This window comes from Temnothorax nylanderi, unplaced genomic scaffold (assembly GCF_030848795.1).
Source record: "Temnothorax nylanderi isolate EJ_2023f unplaced genomic scaffold, tnyl_v1.0 TNYL_tig0059_pilon, whole genome shotgun sequence".
Taxonomy (NCBI): domain Eukaryota; kingdom Metazoa; phylum Arthropoda; class Insecta; order Hymenoptera; family Formicidae; genus Temnothorax; species Temnothorax nylanderi.
Genome location: NW_027249121.1, coordinates 640,023 through 666,324, shown reverse-complemented (window position 1 = coordinate 666,324; position 26,302 = coordinate 640,023). Strand labels below are relative to the sequence as shown.

Here is a 26,302-nt window from a genome sequence, read left to right as displayed (position 1 = left end):
TAGCGAGATTCGTATTTCGTATTTAAGTTGTGGATTTTTATCCCTCCTGGAATAAAGTACAAAGAACAAACTTGCTTTTAAGTAGCAAGATAATAAAAAGACTACATTTTTTAAACAATACAGTACTATTTATAATCATATTTAATATATAGACAACGGATAAAAACTATTTTATTATATTATAAATTTAAGTATAAATTTAAAAAAACTAATTCAAAAATTAACTAGTTAGTCGGTTCTGTTTCATCTAAAAATTTTATTTAGTCTTGATTATTTAGCTACTATCTTCTAAATCAGATCGGCCAGTTTATTTTTTACTCGGAATAAGTTTATGACAGAAACTAATTTCCGGAATCTCATTTCTTCAAAGGTACATGGTATAAAGGTATATAAATAATATTTACAGTTTAATATCCGTATCCTCTTATTTTTAATGTTTTCTTGCACAATCTGTGTGTGTTCCCTCACTACTTCATTTTATCTTTCGGTTTCTTATGTAATGGAATGAAAATGTTATTTTGTTTGTTTGTTTGAAAATGCTGTGCGTATGATTGAAATAATATTTTCGCTCTATATGCATACACTGTTAAAATAAGAAAGAGGAATAAGAGGAATAAGAGGAAAAGATAAGAATAAAGAAATTTCTTGACCCCAATAATATGGAAATTTAATTTTGAGATTGTAATCAAGATATAATTTGTTATTTTATACATTTAAATATGCTAAACTTTAATTATTTTGTGTTATCTAATAATTGTCATAGATATATTTTAAATGAATGAGATAGATAATTATATACTTATTGAAAAGTTTTCTTTAATTAATTTTAAGTAAAAACAAAATAAATAAATTATATAGACATATAAGGGAATAAATTTAACCTTAAAAATACAGCACTATTGAAAATAAATTGCTGTCGAACGTAATTGTTCGATGTGTAGGGTAAACTCGGGTAAGATGGCCACACAGGAAAGATGGCCAACCTATATGTTCTTCCAATCTAGCTCGCCATGAAACATCGAATGAACATGGGTTGGCCATCTTTCCTGTATAGCCATCTTACCCGAGTTTACCCTATATATCTGGAATTCTTTATTGACGTAAACATTTTGAAGGAAATTCACTCGATTAAAATGTTCAATATTTATGATGCCACAATAACAACAAAAAACAATTTATCCTGATAATATTATACATATCTCAGAATACGTGACAGAAAATTCGGGGCACGCAATGAGATACTTCTACGTTGTGTAATTTTATTGTAAGACAAGAAAAATGTATATCTCTATTTATGAGAGAAAAGAGAGAAGGGTAGAGGCGTAGAGGAAGAAACAAGAGAGATAAAACGTTGTTATCTTTGAAAGACTATTATAACATGTGCTTTTTTTTTCTCTCTCTCTCTCCCCCTCTTTCCTCTCTTTCTTCCTCCCTCCCCTTTTACTTTTTATCTCTGTCTGTCAATGTATAAGTAAGAAAAGTTAAACATCTTTAAGTTTAAATCTTTAAGTAAACATCGAGTTAAATCTGTGAGTTGTCCTGCCTACGAAAATTATGCGAGCAATTTTACTTTCTAAAATAAATAAGACTAAGGAGAACTAATCAAGAAAACTGAATTACTTAAAAATTAGCACAGTAATCTCGTGGCTACTGAAGGACGCAGGTCCGTTAACGTGACCCTGGCCGTCCGGCTATTCTGTTTCGTAATGCCATCGATAACATGCGCTCTCTTATCGATCCTTACGTTTTGCACCGCACCCGTAGCAGCCACTTTACATTTTCTTACAGAAATAATGAATATACACGCGCGCGCGATTATTTATATCGATAAGACGCTAGAGAAGAAAACGATTATTTATATCAATAAGACGCTAGAGAAGAAAGCGATATTTATATCAAACTTTTGACATAAATGGCGGCTATAATCTATAATGGCAACGCGAGAGAAATTAAAGAAAAGGCTGTACGCATGCACAATTTTATTTAGAGACCTAATAAAATATTATCTAATACAGTACATGTCAGAATATTTTTAGGTTTAACCTTTCTTTCGCAGAAATGCGACGGAAACATATAATTTGTGTGTATTGATGTGCTTCAGATATATGTACGTGATTTCAATAGCAGTATCACGGTTTTCATAAATCACTTATTAATCGGCTCGATCGCTGACCAAGATTGACGGCATGAGGATGAGAAACAATGCACATGTCTTACTTTAGTATCTACAAGAATAGATCAGTTTTTTCAGTATTTCCCTTTAGTTTGAATTTCTTGCAATCTGCCGGTATCTATTTCTTTATAATTGTCCGTAATTTGCATGCATTATATAATTAAATCTTTTACGTGTGATTTATATAAAGCATGCAAAAATCATAATTATACTGTTTGATTTTGTGAATAATTATTTAAAGGTAATAAATATAGTTATATCAATCTGAAATGAATATGAAATCAATGCTTTATGTAATCTTTAGATGTACACAAATAAATAGGTTTTTAAGATTCAAAAATTATTATTTAATGAAATATATCATCATTTCTCTAAGAAAACTAATTAGAAACAAAATTACTTACTCGTAAACTATCGTTAATCGATATTTAATAATCGTTTATCGATATATAGAACGAGAAAGGAAGAAAAAGAATTTGATTTATTTTTTAAATTGACAAGTAAAATCGATCGCTGAACTGATGCCTACCTGCCTTTCTCTTGTAACCGTAATCACCACTTCTACTGCAACCTTCACCCACCTACCGTTTTCAATATGGCTGACCAACTAATAAGACGTCCCACACGCACTCAGATTAGTTATCTGATTATAATTTGTAAGGGCCATTTAATAAAAATATGTACTTTTAGAAGTAGATTTTATATATAGAGAGAATTGCCGAAATCATAGGTACTACTTAAGGTATTTTATGTTATATATATTCCTTATTTGGTATTAATATCTGAACGAATTAATATTGGAAACTGTAGCTTGATGTTTAAAACATCTACTATTATAGGTTTAACTCTTTGCCAAGAACAAATTCATTTGTTATAAATCTTTTTATTTTTATCCTAGTATGAAAAATGCGATTTAACCAAATCCTAAATCGTATCTATTAGTTTTCAAAAATGTATCTCCTTTAAAAATAATAAATTTGGGAATAATAGTAATAAAAATATGGATAAAAAGGTTTACATCTATTACAACAAATAAAAAAGTGTTCAACGGTGCACGCGCATGTGATATATGTATGGTATATTATGCAGTATGTAATTATACATACATATACCCAGGTAGCAGAGTGACGTCAAATTATGTATTAGTAACGTCTTAATGACGTCTCTAACGTCAATAAAACGTCATTAAGACGTCTTTAGACGTCATCCTGCTATCTGGGTATATGTCTGTAGAGAGAAAGTGAGACAAAGAAAGTATTTTTAAAAATATTGGTAAAATTATATATAAAATATCAAGACTACTTTTACCTTTTTTCAGTAAAATATATTTCTACATTTTTTTATTTTACGTATTTATAACTGTTGTCCAAACAAATTTGATAATGTCATTGACATGCAAGACATTAAAAGTTATTAATACTTAAAAAACCATAAATAAATAAATTATTAAGTATCTGATATTTAAAGCCATTTTTCTATAGAACAGAATATCATATAAAACTTATAAAAAAATTTGTTCCATATTTATTCCATATTTTTATTACGAGGACAAATCTTACACATATGTTAAATATGTACAAATAATGTATAATGTATAATATATCTCAAGTTTATTGGCTAGTACATTCTTTCCTTATGTTGGTAACATTCATATTAATAAAAAATATGTATAAGTAAACCCAATCTGTTTAAATTTCCATATTTATTTTGTCGAAATATGAAAGGTAATAATGGTTGCATTATATTTTTATTTAACAAAATACATATCCTTTGAATGCGAAAAATAGCTTCGATATGACGTAATTTTCTTACTACCTAGGGTGAAGGTTGCAGTAAGAGCAAAGTTATTGTTGCATAATAAGTTTCGATAGCACTGATTGCTGCCTTCCACATCGCTTCAACATCATACCTCCGTATACGTAAATCCGTATACGTAAATCGGAATAGTCACATGGGTTGCAAGGACGCGATTCCGTTATCTTTGTCTTTCTTTCTCTCCCTCTTCCTCTTTTTCTCTCTTTTCCCTGTTTCTAAATATGCGTTTTCTTTACTATAGTAAAGAAAACTGAAGTCATTATCATTACCAGTGGTGCAACAGCCGAAGAAAGAAAGTCGTGAGATGGAATCTTGAACTTCCTCAAAGACAAGAGAACAGCTTAGGTCGGACCTTGATCTCGATTCCTTAAAGGTTTCGTAGCATTTTTATTTTTACGAGAGGTTACTAGTCCGCTGCCCAACCATCCTGAAGGATAATAAACTGCGTCTGTCCGCAGTATGCGTCTTTTTATAACAGATATATAGAATCTACAATTTAATGCCGATTCCAAACGGCCTGTTGAGAACAAATTGTACAAAGTTACAAATTTTGTGAACAAAAAAGCTATAGATAATTTAATGCAAGATTTTATATATACAATGCCGTTGGCAGACTACTAGCAGAAAAATATCAAAATTTGTACAAAAATAATGGCAGAAATCAAACACATTTTGACATATTTGCTATACAGTTTAATATAGAATGAAGGCAGAATCTATAGAAATAGAGCAGAATCTGTAAAATCTTTGACTTGATCAAATTATGTCAGCAAGCTCTGTCGGTAAAACATGATCTTAATGTGGGCACAGTTGAAGCCAAATTGCTAGCAATTTCTGATCGAATTTCTTGCCAATCTACTGACATAGTGTGAATAGTTTGCTTACTGGATCAAATAAAATATTTTTCGAGCAGTGAATTAGCAGAAGATGTTTTGTAATACGCGGCCGATTGAGATCATTAAATCTTACAACTTTTCTTTCTTTGGCGAAATTTAAAATATATAGTTTATTGCGATAGTCTAAGTATTCCACTTAAAATACATTTCGATACAGTAGCTAGAAATATGTTTGCTATATTAGTGAATGTATTAAGGCATCTTGAAAATCGAGTTACAATAATTATGTTCAGGGACGTCCATAAACATTTACGATAGTCACGAGTATGAAATAGAACAAAACCTATAAAACGGAGCCAAATATCGAAATCGAAACTTTGCCAAGTTTACGTTTGGCCATTTGGTGTAGAATGGATCTTATGTTATATAAATAATTAAACTCATTATGAGAAAGATTACAAACATAGGACTTTAAGAAGTTGTGAGTTTACTTAAAAAATTGAAGTTTACCTTGAAATAATCTTGAATTAAAGATTTAGAATTATCAAATCAAAATGTTTTATGAACAGGTGTGTGTCTCTCTTGATTCTATTTAACTTTTCAAAATAATAGTTCAATATCTTGTTTAATTCTGGATATACTCAAGTATACTGATTAAAGTGAGACTCTGTAAATACATAAAGATTTTAAAACATCATCGAACTGAATTATAAGATTTCAACTTTAAGCTCATGTGCGAGAAAACATTATAATAAAATTAAAAAATTAATTCTTTCTTAATCACTAATACAATTTAATGTTGAGAGTTTGAAAAGAGTATTATCTCAAATTAAAAATTTATTTTAATATTCAAAATTATTTAATTTTTTTAATCCGCTATATTGCATCTGTTATTTTAAATTTTAACTTTTTATTTATATGTTAGATTTTGGCGATCTCGAAAATTGTTGTATATAAATACCTGTATATAAATAGTCTAGACTAGTCTAGGATTTCTAAAAAAGATTCAGTAAAACTAATCTTTTTTAATATTCATGCTTTAATATTTAATATTTTTCTATGTAAAATAATGAATATGTGTTTGCATTGCCGATAAAACCTCACCTATTCAAGACAGACCACTTCGTCATGGCCATGACACAGTAGTGTCTTTTCGTGCCAGCCAGGCCGATGCGACGCATGTAGCCAAGATACTGAGACTAACCTTCCAGTTTATTGCGACAAACGACAAATTCGCATATATAATATTATAATAATATTTTTCCCACTTGTATTGATTTTTTAAATATAAAAATTAATACTCTTATACAACTGGATAAAAATTATTGCGCAGAAAATTTTTTATCGCAATAAGAAACATTGCGGAATGAATTATAGACAGCGATAAAATTATTAATAAATAAAGCTTTTTTATAAATATAAGAAGACTTAATTCCGTTTATAGAAAACCCACGACGGAAAAAATTCATGCATTATTGTAAACATTAACCAAAATGCTATAAACATTTAATTGCTTCGTCTTTGGCATGATTTCAATACTTCAACTTTAATATATTGTACATTTTTGTTTTCTCAACAAAAGACGATGCCAAAAATTCTAGAATATAATAAACTCTAACTCTTGAAATTATAAACGTATGATGGAATGTAAAATTTTGTAGAAGATATATCTGTTATTAAATTGCCTTGTATAAATAAACTTGAATTTTATCTGACATAATCTTACCTAATATTATACAACTTAACTTTTATCAATTATATATAATATTAATTGAGTTAATAATAATATTAAATTGATAAAGTAATTTTTTTGGCTTCAGTGTTAGCATTCCACTATATTCCCCTATTTTTGTCAACAATTCTATTTTGAGAACAAGTATATAGTCGCAGCATTTGGTTTTTCCTATCATTCTAATGTTAAAAATACTTTTCAAATACTATTCTCATATCGCGTTCAAAGTTATTGGAGCCCCTGTCTCTTATTACGGTGTTCTTGAATTTACAAGACCTAGATTCTATTTTTACATAAAAATTGGACAGTGCGTGAATAATGATCGCGTGTGCCGATGCAGAATACACAATGTGGCATAGACTTTCTCGCTCTAAGGCTACGGTCGTAAAGGCGGTAAGCGTGGCATCGACGAGGGGGAAACAGCTGTGTATTGAGCTATCGCAAGTAGTAATGCCGCGCATGAAGGTCAGCCGGTCTGACTCAGTCGCGGTCGCTTTCACTCGGGGATAAGTGACCTTACAACCCGTGGCGAACGCAAAGGAATACATTCTTTTCCCTCATCACGGTCAATCACGCGCTGATGATCAAGAATTCAAGAATTCTGTCACATTAAACTTGTATGAAGTATCTTCATACTGATATTCTTCAAATTTTTTTGTCTTTGTATTTACGTATTTTGTGCGGAAACATAACTTTTAGCCATGTATGTATGTATGTAACGGTAAAGCTGCACGACCGGTAGTTCCGTCATTGCGTCGTGCTATCCACATGCCAAGGGATATTATTTATGATCAGACTAGACTAGTTAGAGAAAATTAGTCACGTCGTATTTTGAGAGCGCGGGAATTCAGACCATGATCATGTAAATATATGCTACAGATTGCACTATTTTATCCCCCACTTTGCGCGTGTGAGTGCACGCGAGAGTGGAGAAAGAAAGAGAGGGGGGGATAGGGGGGAGAGAAAGAGAGAGATTCAAATATTAGGTTTTTCGATAAAAATTAAATTAAACGATGAAAATGTAAAATGAATCTGCTTTGTCTCTCGCCAAATTTTTTCAAACATTTGGCTTTTGGCATGAAAAGTTGGCATTAAAATTCTAAAATATGTATGACAATATATCTTTATTCAACAATTTTATATTTTGAAAAAAAAAACAATAGAGATTCAGAGATGCTGGAATGATTGCATTTTATTATCTTGACTAAAGTCTCAAGCAAAGAATATAATATCGATCTCATTTTTTCAAATGTTATACAATTTAATAAAAAATCTTGATAGAAAATGTAGTGCTTATAAATAACATAATCTATTACATTTATTTACAAAAGTATAAAGAAGTTTGATAAAAACAGAAATTTAAATCAAGTTTGAAAAGCTTAAATAAAAAGTTTGAATAGAAGCTTAATTTTTTGGTTCAAGTGTTTATTATGCATTATGCATTATAGATGCATTATAATAAAATATGTTTTTCTGATATTTTAGAATTATTGATTTTATATATTAGTTTAATCATCACACACGTGCGTGCACACACACATTTTTTGATAAGTAATAAAGTGGTGAATGGATGTGAATGTACGTGTGTGCATGTATGTGAACGTATGTGTGTGTGTGTGTGTGGGTGAATGAATGTATACATTCATGAATGTATATGTATCCAATAAGCAAAATGTTAACAGTATGTTAGCAATTTGCCAGTAGATTTGAAATATTGCAGTCAATTGGCATCAAGCTCTTCCGCATTAGACTTATGTTCTGCCAGCAAAGCTTGCCGATATAATCAAACAGCATATAAATCTTGCCAATAAAAATCGAGCACAAAAGATTTGTGTCAAAAAATTGAAGTAACCAGTTAGAGACGCGGTAATAATTTTAGCTTTATTCTAAACACTTCAAACAAAAAATCAAGCGCAGAATCTGTCATTTTGTAACCATATACATAAACGTATACATATAAACGTACAAATATATCGTTTTTATGATTATGAAAGATATATTCTGTTTTGGTTTCTTCAATCAATCATTATATTTTCTTATATTTTTGTGCATTTTGCCTACATTTTGTAGTAGATGCTTTGCAAAATTTGTTTTTATAATTTTGCTACTTGAGATATACATATACACACCCATATAAAGTGTCCTATCAGAAACAGCATACTTAAAATTATCTCTTTACTCTTTTGAGTTTTGACAACAGGAAAAAATATTTCAAACATAACTTGAATGATTTCGAATGGCAAACGTGATGTGAGGAAAATTTTCTTTTTAAAGTTATTTTTCGAAAACGTTTAAGATCATTATTATTATTTAAAATAAAAGTACATAATTTTTTCTCTTGCATCTTAGAAAGATAAAAAGATATGGAATGACAAAAAAGACGTTAGAGGTCTGGTCGCTAACTTTAATTAGCTAACTTGATTAATATAACTAAAAACGAGAGACATGAAGAGATTAAGATTAGAGAAAGTAGTGAGTGGAGTTGGAGGAATTGAGAAATGTAGTTCGAAGAGGAATAATTAATAAGATGTGCCTTGAAGTTCAAAAGTTGATTGACTTTTCACAGTTAGAAAGAAAGTTGTTGAATTGATTATCAATTTATGTAATTATGTGATTGTACTATTATAGTTTCAGACTGCGTTTCAAAACCGACAGTAACGGCGCACGGTTTTTGCGAAGTGAAAAATGTACATAATTCACGCAAAAACTAGTATTAGGCACAAAAAATCTAGCCCGACTGTATGTTGACATATTTTCTATTTACATGCTTATTATTATAACGATCATGATTCACGTAATCTCTCTATATATATGTAAAATAGAATGTTTGTCTATATATTCCCTATTATAACTTCTAAACCCTTTGACTGATCTGGACCAAATTTTGTATAGTTACTCTCTAGACTCCTGTGGAAAATATAGGCTGGACATTCCCACCCTTTTTTATCGAAAATCGCAAAAAAACCAATATTTTTTAGGACAACGACATGATAACGTTTCTTAAATATAATTATGCCAATTCAGATTTTGCATCTCTAATATATATCTCTATTTATAAGACATATAAAAGAAAAATAAAGACTCTTTTGTTATATACTTTAAACCCAAGCTATCGATTAAGCCTACTAAGAACTTGATCGGTCCAGCTGTTACTGACAACGAGATCTGATAATCTCAACTAGACGGCTCGCGTCGATACATGGTCCACTTCCATGGTCGTTCTGCAGATACATTTGGCCAGAGACACAATTGTGTTTCTTGATTGCTCTTCATCAATCAGTAACTGTTCTGTCCGTTCAGTTTCTATTCATCTGTTCCGCTACAGAACAGCTCATTGTCGATTTCACGAAGGAAAAGAACCTTGGACTTGGTACAGGAATATAACGGCTATATTGGTTGATACTTACGGATATACAGACATGCGATATGAATTACATCTTTTGTATTTTACTACGTAATTCTTATTAATACAGATTTTGTTATTTTTTATTTTGTTTTATAAATTAAATATTTTTTGCGACACTGAAAACGTTTCAATGCAGGCTTTCATTACAATTTAAAAATATTTTATTCTTTGTATCGGCAATATATATTTTATTACGTATATTATTGCATCAAATTAAATATGCAGTTCTAAATTTGTATATTTTAATTTTATTCTGTATTTAGTGATCCCTCAATTTGTAAAAATAATTAAATTAAATATGTTTCTCTCAAAATAAAAATTAGATGTGAAAGTGTTACAAAGTCAAACAAAGTCAATTCTCTTTCTCTCTCTCTCTTTAACTTGCGATAACTCCGTTCATTGAGCATATGTGGAATAAAAGTAAAGATAATTTTGTGATATAAACGTAATTCCATCTGTTGATTAAATCTATTAGAAATTCAATCAGTTTAAATGTTATTGAAATACGATAATTTAAGATATCTTCAGATTAGATGGTTCACATATAATATAGCTAGATATATATATATTGCGTATATACTTGGCGCGAAATAATGTTTCTTGATTAATGCGAGATTTTCTTTCGAAACCACTTTAAAAAGAGCGTAGTTTGCAAGTTTCAGAATAACGTTGGTAGGTTACCAGCTCGACCTCGGTTGACCCGATGGCAGCGTTGCACTGACGTTGAATGCGAAAAGAGCAGGGAAGGGAAGAGTGCACTTACTTGATGACGTCATAGAGAAAGAGAGAAAAAAAAGAGAATATGGTACGTTATATTATAGAATATAAAATTGACTAATCAGCACCAGTTACTCTCTCTGTCAGTTTTATGCAGATCGATCAAAAAGATTTTTTCCATTGTTGTTCGAAAATACAAAATAAATAAAAAAATCAATTTATTCGTTTATAGGGATATCATATTTCAAAGTATTTATAAGTATTTATTGTTATTGTATTTATATATTAAGAAAGAATTCTACACAAAACATCGAGAAAATTCAATGTATAAATACTATACGATTTAAAAAAATAAACTATATAAGTTCCGTTTTTTGCACTGTAATGTACATTGCAATGTAATAGTAGAAACACTTTCAGATTTTGAAAGAACGTTAACAAAAAAGATTTATTCCTCTAAACAGGAATCCACTCAGCCACCCTCTCCTCCGTAACAAGATCTGACTTTCGTTTTCACGCGAATGTCGATTTTAACATCACGCACTCGGCGAACGGATGTAAAATGCGACACCATCTCTAATACACTGGAAACTGCTTCGCATGGACTCGTTTCTGACAGTCTGACAGGTACCGATAAAAGTTTTTACACCGCGTGAGACTACACACTACATATATCCATGTACGCATATCACGAGCGAAAAACTTCACACACCAGTCGGAACGTCGAGAAAACACAATTCCAAGACAATGTAAAATGCACAGCAAATGTGGCACACGATTGGCACATTACGGATTCTTCTTTACTTTTTCATTTAGCGAGAAGCGGGAGTTCACGTTGAAAGAATATTTCACGAAAATTTACCGCAAAGCAGGAAATATTTCGATAATTTTGGTTACACAATATGAGAATAATTTTCCAAAATATTTTAAATAATGGTAAAAATGTGCGTTGCAAATAAATAAAAGCCTGCATAGCTGCGACTAGTATTTTTTGAATTATTAATAAAAATAAAGAGATGTAGTAGTAAAATACAAATATTAAAAATTAAAAATTTTAATAATATTATTATTAAAAAATAATTAATATTATTATTGGTATAATGTATATCACATATGATTAACAAAAGTTACATTAATTTTGATTAATAAATTATATTAAATAAGATTATAGGTCACATAAAATTTAATTTTTTTATAATAAGTTTTAAGATGACATATGTATATCTCTATAAATTTTGAATTTTCTATTACGTATGTAATAGTGCTAATAATTCGAAATTATCGCCCTTTAGGATCTTTTGCATTGTATTTTGTTACAAAAACATTAAAACTTGTTGAAGTTATCGGAATTATATTGAACACAAAAAATTAATAGAATAGTTAACAAGATTGTTGAGTAATTATTGAGAAACTGTAGAAATTGTACAACGTTGAAAGTCTTGAAATATTCTTTTACCAATCAATCAAATCTTATCAATAAAATATTCAATTAATAGGAAGGAACGTTGCTAAGAGGAAAGCGGTCGATTTCTTTTTCTCTCTCTCTTCCCTTCTCTTTCATGAAGAATAATTGACTAGATTTGTTCTCCATTAAAGTTTTATTTATAGACACTATTTTTAAAAAAGAAAAACAAATAAGATAATAAGAATTGACGTTGATTATGTTGCACAAAACAGAACATTAAATTAAATCAAAGACAAAATGATACAAAGTTATAAAATCTGTTAAAACATTCGATCGTCATTTTGATCTTAATATAGATTCTCTTTAAAGACAAATATGAGAGAATCATAATAATCATAACATATAAATTAGACACGTACATTGCTCGCAAAAATATAAAGTTTTATCATAAAGCCAGGAAATTTGAAGAGAAGAGAGAAATGTAAAGTGTTCTTATATTTTCAAAAGATCTACTCGACAGCCGGAACGTACTCATTGTTCTCAATGTTTTGTTACTAATTACAAAATGTCGTAAAGAAGATAAACATCAAAGACATGAGTCTCGAAAGTCCCACACAATTGACCCAAAAACACTCGCTCATGAATGCAAAATAATTATAAATAATAAAAAATAAATTAAATAACAATTATGATTATATAAAATTATAGATAAATGGGCTGCAAATTACGATATTAAATGAGAGTAACATTGTTTCTATTTAACATCTTTATAAGTTAGCTGTACCGTAATAAATACACAAATAAAATTCCATGCAAAAGTCTTAAGCTACGAAATTAACTAAGTTAGTAGCTTAAAATAAGATTAAAATAAGACTCTTTCCATTTAGCTAACTCATAGAGTTTCTTAAATATATGGGATTTATATTTGTCTTTCATATAAGAATTACATCCTTCCTGATAAATAAAACCTAATGTATTGTATAATATTAAAATATATTTTGTAAATTTCGATTTTATTGCACGGTTGCAAGTAAAATAATAAAAATTAACGAAAAACACAGCAACAAAATATAAATATTATTTACGTTCAAATAAATTATGCATATTTCTGCATTTCGTAATTCTCCTTTTTTTAATTTTTTCTTTTTCTTCTTGTTGTGTCACTAAACTTTTTATATTGCTCTACATGTGATGGACATTCCTATATAATAAAAACTTTACAAACATGTATATATGCGAATTTTCGAGACCACCTCTATTTTCCGATCCAGAAACTCACAAGACAAAGTCCGCGTTTTATCTCTGCCATCGATAAAGAATGAAATTGAAACCATACAACTTGAGGACAATTCCCGTAGGATATCTCCCTTATCCTACTCTTACCCTTATATACCAACAATATTTTCGCTATGTGGTGAGCTACTGTCAAACCAGAATTACATTTTCCAATATTGGATACACACGTATTCAAACGGATTTAAATACATGTACTTAAAGGACATATAGAAATAACTCTATTGAAGAATAACAAGGAACGGAGAGAATCTGAGATATATTTGGTATCTCACAATAGATTTTAATTTTAGCATTATCTCTGTTCGTATCGGAAATATCGGAAAGCACGTTCGTGTACGTTAGAATTAATGCGATAGAGATCATATATTTGCAGACATTTCATTGCAGACATTTCATCAATCTTATAATATTTTGTTCGAAATATAAAAGAGAAAATCTCGGAGTTGATTAAAAGATTTGGAATTATGATTGAGAGAGAAATGTAGAAATTTTATAAATCGCATATGCAATAATTCATCATGATGAAAAAAGAAGCAATTAAAACATGGGAGAACAGCAGTTAATCAATGTGAGGCTAAAAATAATATCGTTTGCATGTTGTGATGATTTTGATATAAACACAATTGTTGCGATGACAGTTTTTAATGCATGTAATATCAGTGATATAACGATATGTATATAATTATTATTATCACTTGTATCGGAGAGAGAGAATAATATACCATCTTTGTATTATAATATATAAAGATATAATATATAAAGTAACGTTTCTTTGATGTCGTAAAATATGATAAGATAGAATAATGTAAGTCGTTATATGTTTAAATAACAAGATGCTCTTAATACTGATTGGACTCTTAAAAGAGCACACAAGGATGATCGTCGAAAAATTGAATTGTCTTTAGCATGTAGTTGTGCTGTTAGTAATTTATTTTCAAACTATATTCTTTTATAAACTAAAAGTATACACTGTCGGTCAAGTGTTTGAGATCATTAATTGATAACATCTACTATACATATAAAATAAAATCAAATTTACGCATTATAATTTAACATATTTTATCATTTTATATATTGTTTTATAATAAAGCAAAAAATAATATAAAATGTTTGAAACAACTATACAAAAAGTATTTCTTACAAGATAAAAAAGTATTAGATACTTTTTTCACTAGAATAGCCACCTTTACATTTAATTACTTTTTTTTTTTACTAATCTAGGTGATACAAGTTTATTTATTTTTTCTGACGAAAGATTCTTTTACCATCTTCTAAAATAGTTTATAACTCAGTTTTGCAAAAAAGGCTTTATGACTGTAGTCTATTTTCTTAAACTTAAATAATGCTTAATATACTGTGTTAAATATAATGCCTATTTAAATAAGAAAAACTATTGAAGAAGAAATGAGTCGGACTTTTAACAAAATAACGGCCACTTAAAGTTAATGGTTCAAGTTTTTAGTAAAAATATGGTTGATTTTTTAATATAAAATAAAAACGGTTTAAAAATGGAAAAAACTTCGATAGCATGATAAACAATATATTTTTAAATATACTGAAAATTTGAAGATAATCGAGTTATTGATTTTCAAGAAATCTTGAAAATTATTTTAAAAAATACGGTTTTAAGATAAATGTGTTTAAAGTTTTAAGTTTGAATCTTTTTAATAAAAGATAATTTTTAATATGCTTTACTATTTCGGGATCATATATAATAAGTCTCTTCTGCAGACTAGATAGCTTCCTTCATTAAATTAGTATCCTCTTTTCAACGAATTCGTGCTGTCGCGTGTTATTTCCCTCACTCGGTGTTCTTTAATACATTTCTCGTTTAGTTTTTTGCAAAATTCACTTGCATTTGGTTCAATATTGATATTTAAAATATTCATAATTTTTGATAAACTGGAAATTCTATCATTAAATATAGAAAGTAATATATGCAGCGATTTCAGTTATTTGAGCATCGCAAAATGAGTTTTTTTGAATAATTTTCCAAATATCTAAAAGCATTGAAACGTTGAGCGCTCATCATTATTTTAATTAAAACCGTTAATAAATCTTTTTCACAATTCTAGTTTTAATAAATCCTATTAAATAGAATTTAATAGGTTTTATGCATCCTAAATATTTGAGAGAGAATGTAGTTTCTTGTGATGTATGATGTATGAAACTATCTAAATTTCCTTTTACTTGCATTAATAACTATTTTTGTCTTTCGGACAATAATAATATTACGGATTTTTATTAGTGAGCATTTGTATTAACAAGTAGCCCAAATTGCATTATATATTTTTTCAATTGACTCTTTATATCTCTATGTAGCAAGACCATAATAGTTCATCAGTTCATTTATTAAAAACTTGCTGTTAGCATACATTTTCCGCTAAGTTTATTTTCTTTTCAACAATTTCGAAATCAAGTATCTAGCTCTTTCTTAACATAATTTATACGACGCAAGTCATAACATTCTATCTCTGGTTCGTGTACCATTTGAACATCGTGGCGCACTCGAATAACCTCGAAAGTGACCTCGGAAATGTTTCATAATTTCATTATTTCTTCCAAATTTGGGATAAAACTATAGAAATGTATTCTTTAATAATTAAACTTTTGGATAATAAATTATAGAAACAAGAATAATAACTATTAATTATACACATCAATTGTAGCACAAAAATATTTTCTTTGTACATTTACTGTTGCGAAATTTTCGTAAATCTTCGATGAGTTTTTTCCAAATTTAGAAAAAAAAATCTCTAAAGAAATTACGTTATTTTATCTCTTCAAAATTTAGCAATGCAAAATAGAAATTTGTTTGTGAGCTTTTTAGAGAGACAGAGAATCTAATTGTCGTCGGCAGCTTTTGTGAACAATACAACGTATTTTCTAAAAGAATCGATATTGTAGCCACTCAAACGAATGATTTGATTTTATACCAATCGACTCTATCTTTTTTTTACAACGTGCATCCCTTTGCATTATTTCATCAACGAGTTGGACACCATGACCATGACGAAAACCTCTTTCGTGGATAAACCAAATTGATAGTCATCGTTCACTCCACGATATATCTCCCTCGTTGTCCCCCTCCCCGGCCTTTACTCTAATTCAAAAATTCTCAATTTTTTAAACAATTGATAGAATCCCTTTCTTGAAGCATTCGATCCGATATCTTCAAGGTAAATTAATACATCAATTGAAATGAAAACACACAAGAATTTAATTTCAGTTCTTTCGACCTCGGTCTTATTGATTACATTTCTATTAATATACCAAGTTTATTTTCTCCTGGTTAAAAAATTAAAAACGGGGATTTTTTCAAATATCTAATTAAACATGAAATAAGCAAAAGAATCGTAAATCCATTGTTTTTGCTTTCATAAAAAAAATGTACTGGCAGTACTACATAATCATGAAAAATTGAATGAATTATACTGACCTATCAAAATCATAATAAACTTTTGCGGAATATTAAAGAGAACTCTTTGAACGAGTAAAAATACTGATATGTTTTACGTAATATAGAAAAACTTGATAAATTAATAGAAACTATTGTAGACAATGCATTTCATTATCAAGCCACTCAACCAAATCACATTATTCATTAAATACGGATATTAATAAATATACCGGGACGAAGTTGCGGTGAATTAAAGACTACAATCACCATTCGTCTATTGGAACAATTAGTATTGTACCATCGGTGAATATTGGAAAATGGCCAACTACTACTATTCAAACATTACTAATAATCCGATACCTAAACACAGCTAAAAAGCTCAATCTTAACAATTATAACAGTTTACCGTCAGATATATATCAGATATAATAAAATATTGTTTTTCTATCTTTTTTAATATATAAAAAAGAGAGGTAATTGTACGAAGAAATATGCACAATGTATATACAAATAGAATAGGTATTGAGAGAACTGTCCGCACGGTCGTTAAAAACAGGAAATACTATCCATGTGGTTTATGAATGCATTTAACGTTTATGAATTCACACATTGCATAAATACACAAACTTATGGCTAGAGAATTAAACATTTTGGCTCACGCAATTGTTTGTATTACTTGTCTAAATTTAGAGCCTGTACGAGAAATTACTAATCGTAATTTATTAACAGATAAATTAAGATAAATCCGAAAAGAACGATCAAAAATATTGTTATGGAAGATGTGGATAAAAATAATTGTTTACCAATGAGAAAAATCTGTACTCTCAGAGAAAATATTTTAAATCATCAAAGCAATAGAATTTATTTGCAACTGTTATAAAATCTCTAGAACAATTCTGTCCAGCGGAGAGACTTCTTATCCCCACCCTCAAAACAACGTTGATAGATCACAGTTATATTGATATAGCACACACATTGATACGTCCTATACAATAATTTATGCGTGAAGATTGACTGGTCGGAACTTTAGTGTTTATTCTTTATTATTATCTCTCTTTCACTCAACGAGACGGTGGAAAGGAGGAAGCGTTTTATTTGCGATTAAAAGCTTGGATAAGTTGTGACTCTATTAGAGCGAAACGTTATTGTACCGTCTCAATAATGATTCGATAGTGTTTTGTACGTAATGAGATGCCACTGAGATATATTTTTGTGAAAATAAAGTAAAAATATCTACGAATATTTCACGAAAACTTTGCTCGCTTGCTAGTTTGAAGAAAATGTTTTCGCTTTTATTAAAGCTAAACATTAGTTTTCCTCACGATAAACTTATATATGATTTTAAACCTATACAGCTGTTTGTGTACTTTTCACACATATACTTGCATTGATTAAAATATGTTTTTTGTAATTATAATTATATATGTTCACAGTAATAAAATTTGCAGCGCAACTATGTATACATTAATCTATTAAGCTATGTATTAAATATTCCGATGATCGATCAGGAAAAGTTCGATGTACGAGAAAAAGGATATGAACGTGTATAAAAGAGACAAGCGATACAGTCAGCATACGTTCTAGTAAAAACAGAGTCAATAAATTATTTTTGGAGCGGTTAGTAGGAGTAGAATTAACGATCGATCCTGGCGAATGAGGCCGATCGATTCGATCGAGGTAAACCGCAAAATATCGTCGCTTTTCCGAAGTCAAGGCAATTCATTCACTGTCTCGAATTGTTTGAATATTGTTTTTGGCCCAGATTCGCTGTAGACATTTCTAGATACAATTACCAAGTATATTGTCAAGTAAGCTTAAAGTTAGAAAAATAATATTTAAAAATATAATTTTTCCCTAATTCCTGTCTTAGTATTGGCAATTAATAAATAAGAAATTAAGAAATTAATTTTATCTATTAGATATAATTTTTTTAATGTTCTTGCATGTAAATTTATTTTTTAATATTTTGTTGACTTTACAAATTTTTGCAAATTTCTGTCAAATTACTAATCTACTAAATTTATGTAAAGCCATTTGTCACTTTTTTCGAAAAATAGTTTTTGAAAATTTTCCAATTTCAAATTTTTCTGATTTCAATGTTTACGCAATCGCAAAAAAGTTGAAAAAAGCGAGTGGTAATTATTTCGAGAATTGTACGCACAATTTTATAACGTAGCGCGGAGGACGAGGTCAAAAGTTCACGTGCTCCAAATAAGCGGCGTACCATGCTTCACTCTTGCCAACCCAACATTCCCGTAATTCTCTGAGAATAATCCAAAAAACAATTCAAATCTCTATTTGTAAAGAGTAAAAAAAAGCTCTTGGAATTACAAAGCTCTTTGTAAAAACTTATGCGAATAGAACTGTGTATATTCATATAGGTATAGCAGTCAAATTATATATATATATATATATACATATTTTTGAAATTATTTTTTGATTATTAATTTTGAACCATTCCAACCGCGAAAGGATTACATATTCAACTTCATTTTTTTACTCATTTAGAAATGTACGTCGAAAGATCATTTTATGTAGCTCAAAATGTATGTCGATGAAATCAGCAGTTTCCGGAATCCTGAATGGCCCGTGGGGTGACATCCAAGGTTCCAAGACCTCAATCAGTCTACTTGATTTTTATCTGTGGAGACACTTGAATATCACTATGTACCAGGAAAAGATATGAAATATAAATCATGTAGATAGAGGAATGAATTCAAAATGCAATTACAGCATAACATAGATGAATGAACACAAGTTCACCGTGAGTTATAAATGTGATTATTTTTCCTATCTATGGAGACTTTTTTATCACACTTTCATTATTGATGTGTACATTTCCGCAATGGGAAAAGAGACACAGCTCAATAACCTAGGCGATGCATTTGAATAATCCTTTTAACAATATTTTTGCATAAAATGACGCAAGAAATCTCAGATAGCTTTATTTTTTTTAATTATGAACAGTATTAGATATACAACAATAGAACATATGAGTCTTGATATAAAAATATGACTATTGTTAAAAAATAATGTGTTGTGTATTTAAAAATACATTTTATTCGATCCAATTTTATTTAACTTAATCTAATTTAATTTTCATTAACATACAATATAAATTAAATTTAATATCTAATAATATTAAATTAATAAAATAAATTTTGACTTTAATATCTGTATCCCATTATTTACTTTTGTCAGTAACTTGAGAACGACTGATTGTAGCAATATTTGTTTTTTATCATTATTTTCAGAAGTTAAATTAAATTATTTTTTAACATTATCATCATATCACATCGCCAAAGTTACTGAAATTTTTCTAAAAAACAGATTATATTTACTTTTCGAAATAATGTCGTGCATGTATTTCAAAAGAACTCGATATCAGTCTAGAAAATTGTTTCGAATGATATTATGCCCAAGGCATATAAATGCTACATGATTTATTTCGTTCAATTTCATTCGTAGAGATACCATTTCTCTTTTGTCTCCTTCCTAATCCAAGACGCAATGCGACTTGTAAAACTGTTAAAACGATTACACACAAGATTGATTACACATACGATTTCGTATAAGAAGACTGCAGATTTATTGCTTCTTCAAACAGGATGAGCCGCGCTTAAAAGACTTATTGCAAACACGTTTCATAATATGTGTATCAGAATAAATCCACGAATGTTAGCAGTGAGAAACGTATTCGATTTTCAATTAGGCAACAGTTCGAAATATATACATGTTCCGAAATACATGAGTTGACACAGCAGCTTGACGTGCTGATAATAGTTTTTACTTGGAAAAAGTGCAACTGTTTTATAAGAATAAATGCGAGTGTGATTTGTGCCGATGGTAATGCCAATGAATTAAAATTTCTCCTAGAAATAGGCGACGGAAAACATTAAAGCGCAAGGTTTTGTGCTTATTTTTGCGTCCGGCTCTCACGCCATGAAGGATCGATATTCGCTCATAATTCAAACGGCATGCGTATATTCCCTCCGCCTCTCCACCACTTGGCGTTGGCTCATTACGAGCACGAACTTTATTTCTTCTGCTTTAACCGTTGTTTCACCACTAACCCACTTTTTGTATTTTACACGATTATGTGACTGTTCAATTGACGATTCTAGAGGCGAACGGTATATGGTAACACGAGATGCATCTACATATATCGCAAATCACCCCGAGCTATCCGCGAATGACGTTGTTTACTTTGCAACAAGGTAAACGGACTTCGAGCTGGGTGCTCTATTCATTTTCTGCTTTTTATGCACTTGTTTGTCGCGCTTGCACAGGGTTAATCAGTTGAAATCTGTTTACGCATCTGCTAACTTTATCCTCTTGCCAAATTTTAAAGTAAGAATAATATAAAAAATGTAAAGAGATTTGATAAAGAATTTCTGTAAAGAAATATTTATTTCTTTATCGGACAATATTTCTAAAGTTTTATATTCATAAAAAGCCCCTTGTAACTTTCAACTTATAGATTTATAAAGATTTACACAGTAAAACTTCATAATTAAATAATGAACTATTAACGTCTCCATACAAAAACAAATATTGTACGGTTATTCTTCTAGCTTGTACTTCTAATCGAAAAAAAAAACACGCCATAACTCTTTGAGAAAAGTATTTTTATATATATCCACTTTTTTAGCTGCTAGCAACTTCACGTTCCTTTACGGAAAATTAGTTATACAGTTCAGTAAAAAATCTTGTGATAAAAACTAAAAAATAATCATATCTTGTAGTTTTTTACTCTCGATATGATTTACTTCAAATATATGTTCTACAGCATTACAATTTCGAGAAATTTATTTATGGTATAGTTATAAAAGAAGATTGTTTTAACTTAATTTGCTGCGTTATAGCTATTATATGAGGTATATTAAAAAATATACTTCTGTTTAATTTAAAAATAATTATGTTACTAAAATCAATTAAAAACAAAGGGGCTCAAAGCTACAACTGGGTGTTCCGTGCACGTGGCAATGTATTATAATTAACAAACGTTTCAGTCTAATATCTGTCTAGATTATCTTCATTCTTGTAATTTAAACAATGAAAACCGGTAGAATAAAAAATTATATAAACTCGTAAATATACATAGTTTGAATTAAATATTCAACGCAAAGCGCGGATCATGTTTTCTCCGTGTAAAACAGTTAAAAAATACAAACTGTAATATATATATAATAAAAAATTCACTGATGCTAACGTGTGTAATCAAAAATAAAGGTAAGAAATATTTTTTTTATATTGCTAAAATTTTTAATATTAAAAAATCTCAAAGATTAAAATTAATAAGATTTTCGTAATTAAATATTGATAAATTTGTTACGACAAAAAGTTATAAATTAACTATTAAAAATAATAATACATAAAATATTGAATTTGTTATATCGTATTCATCAATTTTAATATAAAATTTTTATTTAGTAACTTAAAAAACTTTACGAGATTTTGCATACAGTTAAAACAAAAATTTTTAAAGTTTGACTATATTTTTTCATCGTTTTGAATTTGTTGGCTTTAATATGTATTTCACTTGTATTTAGTGACTTAAGTTCAATAAGCCTGTATATAGCTAGATATAACTGTAGATAAAATAACTTTTTTTTTACAGTTTTCTCAATATCGTAACGTAGTAGAACATTTCTGAAAGATATCTCAGAGATGTTTGTCTGAGTTTGAATGGCAGAATCATATTTAACATTTAAAAAACTGCAAGAAATAATTATACTTATTTAAAAAAGGTTATTTTTTAAAACTGTTATCAGAGTTTCAATGAAAAAATTAGAGTAATCATCTGGCCGGAAATATATCTTTGAATCTGGAATAATAAAACTCTCGACTGAACACATACTCTATTTTTCCCCCATCTTTGTGCATTTTCGCGTGACTACGATCAATCTGTCAACTAGATATTGCGGGTAAAGACATTAATGGTAAAAGGGGTGTAAATATAAGTGATAATAAAAAATTCCCCCTTGTTGAGGAGTTCTTCACGCGCCGATGAGACAAGAATATAAAATAAATGAGGTTAAGAGATTAAGCAGATACTCTCTTATTCGTAAAGGAAGTTGTAATGCTTAATCCTTATTTTACTCGCATGAGGTGTAAAATACACCACAGCCTTCGAAATACTAAATGGAGTAAAACTTTTTCGCCGGTCAAACGCTGCACAAGTTGTTTCACAATTAAAGAAGAACTTTTGCACTTATCTTTATCTAGAAGATCTACAGAATATTATCAACCTTTATTTAATTGTAAATTATTTTAAAAAACATTGAAAATTGAGATATAATAATTAATAATTGAGTGTAAAATACACCTCAGCGAGTAAAGTTATAGGATTAATGCGTGTTTAGATAAAAAGTCTCGTTCAATAAATTTATATTTTTATTACTGAACATTAAATCAAATGCAGCAAGCGAAAACGATTATGGTGCGTGCGCCGGCTGATCAAATCCTGTGTTGTACTACTGTAATCGACAAAAGATAAAATATAAAACCGATGTTGAAGAATATTGGATTGCAAAAGTTAATAAACATAAAAGAGATCTGTATATAATTAATTCCTTTTTACATAAACTTTTTACACAAGATGTCCCAATGGTTGAGATCGTTCCGGAGATTTTGTTAGCAAAAAGCAAAATGTACATCAAGTTATTCAATAACGATATTCGTTTTCTGATAAATTGTACATATATTTTATATGTCTAATTATCATTATAAATTATATATATTATATTGCAAAAATATATTTACTGACATGACGAAATAATAAATTGTTTTCACAATGATGCTTGGAGATCGCAGCAGCAATTATAATATTAATTTATGTTGCGTAAAGTATAATAAAGAAAACTGAATGTTAAGTTTGTTTCGTCAATGATCGCCTTTTGCTAATCACAATATATCTTCAATCGTGTTTTACATATTCGGTCTTTTTGATAGAATCGGGATTTATCCCTTGATTAAAAATTCATATCAGTTTAAAATTCCTATAAGTTTTCGGCAGAGAAACGTGTCACGTCTGTTATAAACCAAAGAGCGAGTCTTTACTTTACTTTATAGTCAATAATTTTGTTAATTATATCACCAGCGATTAATTAAGCGTGAGCTACATATCTCTACAAATATTATCGGAGAATATTATACATAATTATTGTGCAATCTTGTCTTGGTTCAGGACAACAATGAACGGATTAAGGAGGGCTTAGCCACTGAATGAAGGGGTTCTGTTGTAGACCAACGCAAGATGGATCGAATATAGAGAGATTTTCTTCTCTCAGCTCTCTCTCTCTCTCTCTCTCTCTCTCTCTCTCTCTCTCTCTCTCTCTCTCTCTCTCTCTCTCTCTCTCTCTCTCTCTCTCTCTTTATCTATCTATCTGTCTATCTATCTATCTTTGTCTTTCGATTTTTACGACAGAAAGGTCTCGCGCTTATGTCATTTGGAAGCGAGTTTTTGGCGAACTTTCAAAAGAGACTTACCGCGAGTAGACAGACATATCTGTGCGAAAGTCGTGTCGTGTCGGCCGTGTCGGAGCTTAGCCTCTCGTAGCACTTTAATCCCTCTCGGAATGCGTGTCCCCTGTTCGAAAATGGACCACTACTCGCACGAATTTACACCGGTAGAGAACGCAGACAGACAGGTAGGGTAGGTAGGTAGGCAGATAGGCAGGCAGGCAGACGAGACGCGTGCGCGCGCTCGCGTGCACGTAATACACGCACACACGTACTTTTTGTCACGTATATAAATGTATGTATTATATTTAATATATAATACTATATATATATATATAGATATATATATATATAGAGTGGCGGCGCAATGACGGCGGCGGCGGTGACAGCGTACCACGACTAACGCACACGTCGCGTTCCGCCCGCGAGCTCACGCGGTGACTTTTGGACTGAGGGGGTAGTTTTGTTCACCGCGCCGTGCCGCTACACCGCTGCCACCCTTCGAGCATAGGTGTTACTAACCGCCGCCGCCGCAGCCGTCGCGGCCACCCATATTCCGCAACAGCACCCACCCGTCGTCGGCGTCGTCTATTATTTCGCGAAGCGATTGGCCCGCTCAGTGAGCTTTAAAGCTCGCCCGGTTCCTGGTGAAGATAAAGCTCGGAGCATAAGTCGGATACAAGGGGAGAGTGACAGAAGCGTAAAATAGCGTAAATGAAAAACTTCTGGAAAGCGTAAATTGAAACAGCGAAACGTAAAAGAAGCGTTTACTTTTTAATACGCTTTTTTTTTTAGATTTCGCTGTTCCAATTTTTCGCTTCCTTGTTTCGTTTACGCTTCCGTTACTTTCTCGTTACATTCGATTTGCGTTCCGATATTTATTTCCACCAGAGGTGTACTGTGTGAGCGTAGGGATTATGAAAATTCTCATTTTAAATTCCATTCTGTTTTAAACCTAGACCGTTGATCTCAGACCACTTATAAAATTATCTTTTTGTTATAAAAAGAACAATTAGAAATTGCTAAACAATGTGCTATTTATTAGATATCAACTTTATATAATGTGATAAGTAATGTAGATGCTTTTAATCCGATTAAAGGGGTTTAGTTGCACATTTAGGACCGATTTCGTTGCCAACGACTACTTATCTACATATTGATACTCGGGTCACACCAGCAACGAGTCACCGAAAGCGTGTAAACGAGAAGTGGGATGCTTCATTTCAAGAGCTGTTCGTACCATAATCGATATATCGATGAAATTATAACTGTCTTAAGTAATACGAAGTAACTAGTTAATTATTAATAACAAAACAGTTAAATTATTATTCTAGAAATATTTACAGAAAGGATGTATTAAATAGACAGTCGCGATTTAAAAAAAGTCACGTATGATTTAGAAAAAATCATGCGCGATTATAAAAAAGTCGGGCGCGATTTTAAAAAAGTTGCGCGTGATTTAGAAAAAGTCGTGCGCGCGACTTTGAAAAATCGCACGCAATTTAAAAACAAGTCGCGCGCGATTTAGAAAAAGTGAAAGTAAATCTCGCTTTTAATTATTTATCGAGTGATTTAAATTTAATCGATAATTGGTAAGTATAGCGTTAAATTATACATTACTATACCATCTGTTGTTACAAAAGAAATTTATATACGGAGAGCGGCGTTTAAAATAGGCCACCTGAATATAATTATTTTATTTTTAGTGACAGAAAAAATGCTTCAATCAAAACTTGTTTTATTTTAAGAAAAACATCCAAAGATAATATAATTTTGTTTATAAGGACAAGAACATTTCAAGATTATCAACTTTTTAAAAATTGGAATTAAATACTTTTTATTTACTTGTTAATATAGTATTTTAAGACGCATACGACAATCATCGTTGAAGGCCATTCGAAGTCAGTTACAAAAAAAAATTATTTTAACAAAAAATCAAACACGGAATACCGCGTGACTATGTGTAGAAGTGGCAGACTCGTAATCGTGGCGGTTTTGGATTCGTCCCTCATCCCATATATACGGATTTCTAATTTTGTTTTAATTTATATAAATAAA

At 30.1% G+C, this 26,302-nt stretch overlaps 1 protein-coding gene across 8 annotated transcripts in view; it reads right to left on the bottom strand.

Moving 5' to 3' along the window:
* Nucleotides 1-24,990, bottom strand: part of Phcl-1 (pH-sensitive chloride channel 1) — a 64,393-nt gene extending 39,403 nt beyond the window's left edge. For 2 of the 8 annotated variants that reach the window (XM_071707572.1, XM_071707573.1), the window contains exon 1: nt 24,272-24,781. The gene's annotated coding sequence lies outside the window, so the exon portion shown is untranslated. Of the gene's footprint in view, nt 1-24,271 lie in introns of all 8 variants that reach the window. The other 6 variants (XM_071707570.1, XM_071707574.1, XM_071707567.1 and 3 more) reach the window with 6 other exon arrangements.
* Nucleotides 24,991-26,302: the final 1,312 nt, after the last annotated feature.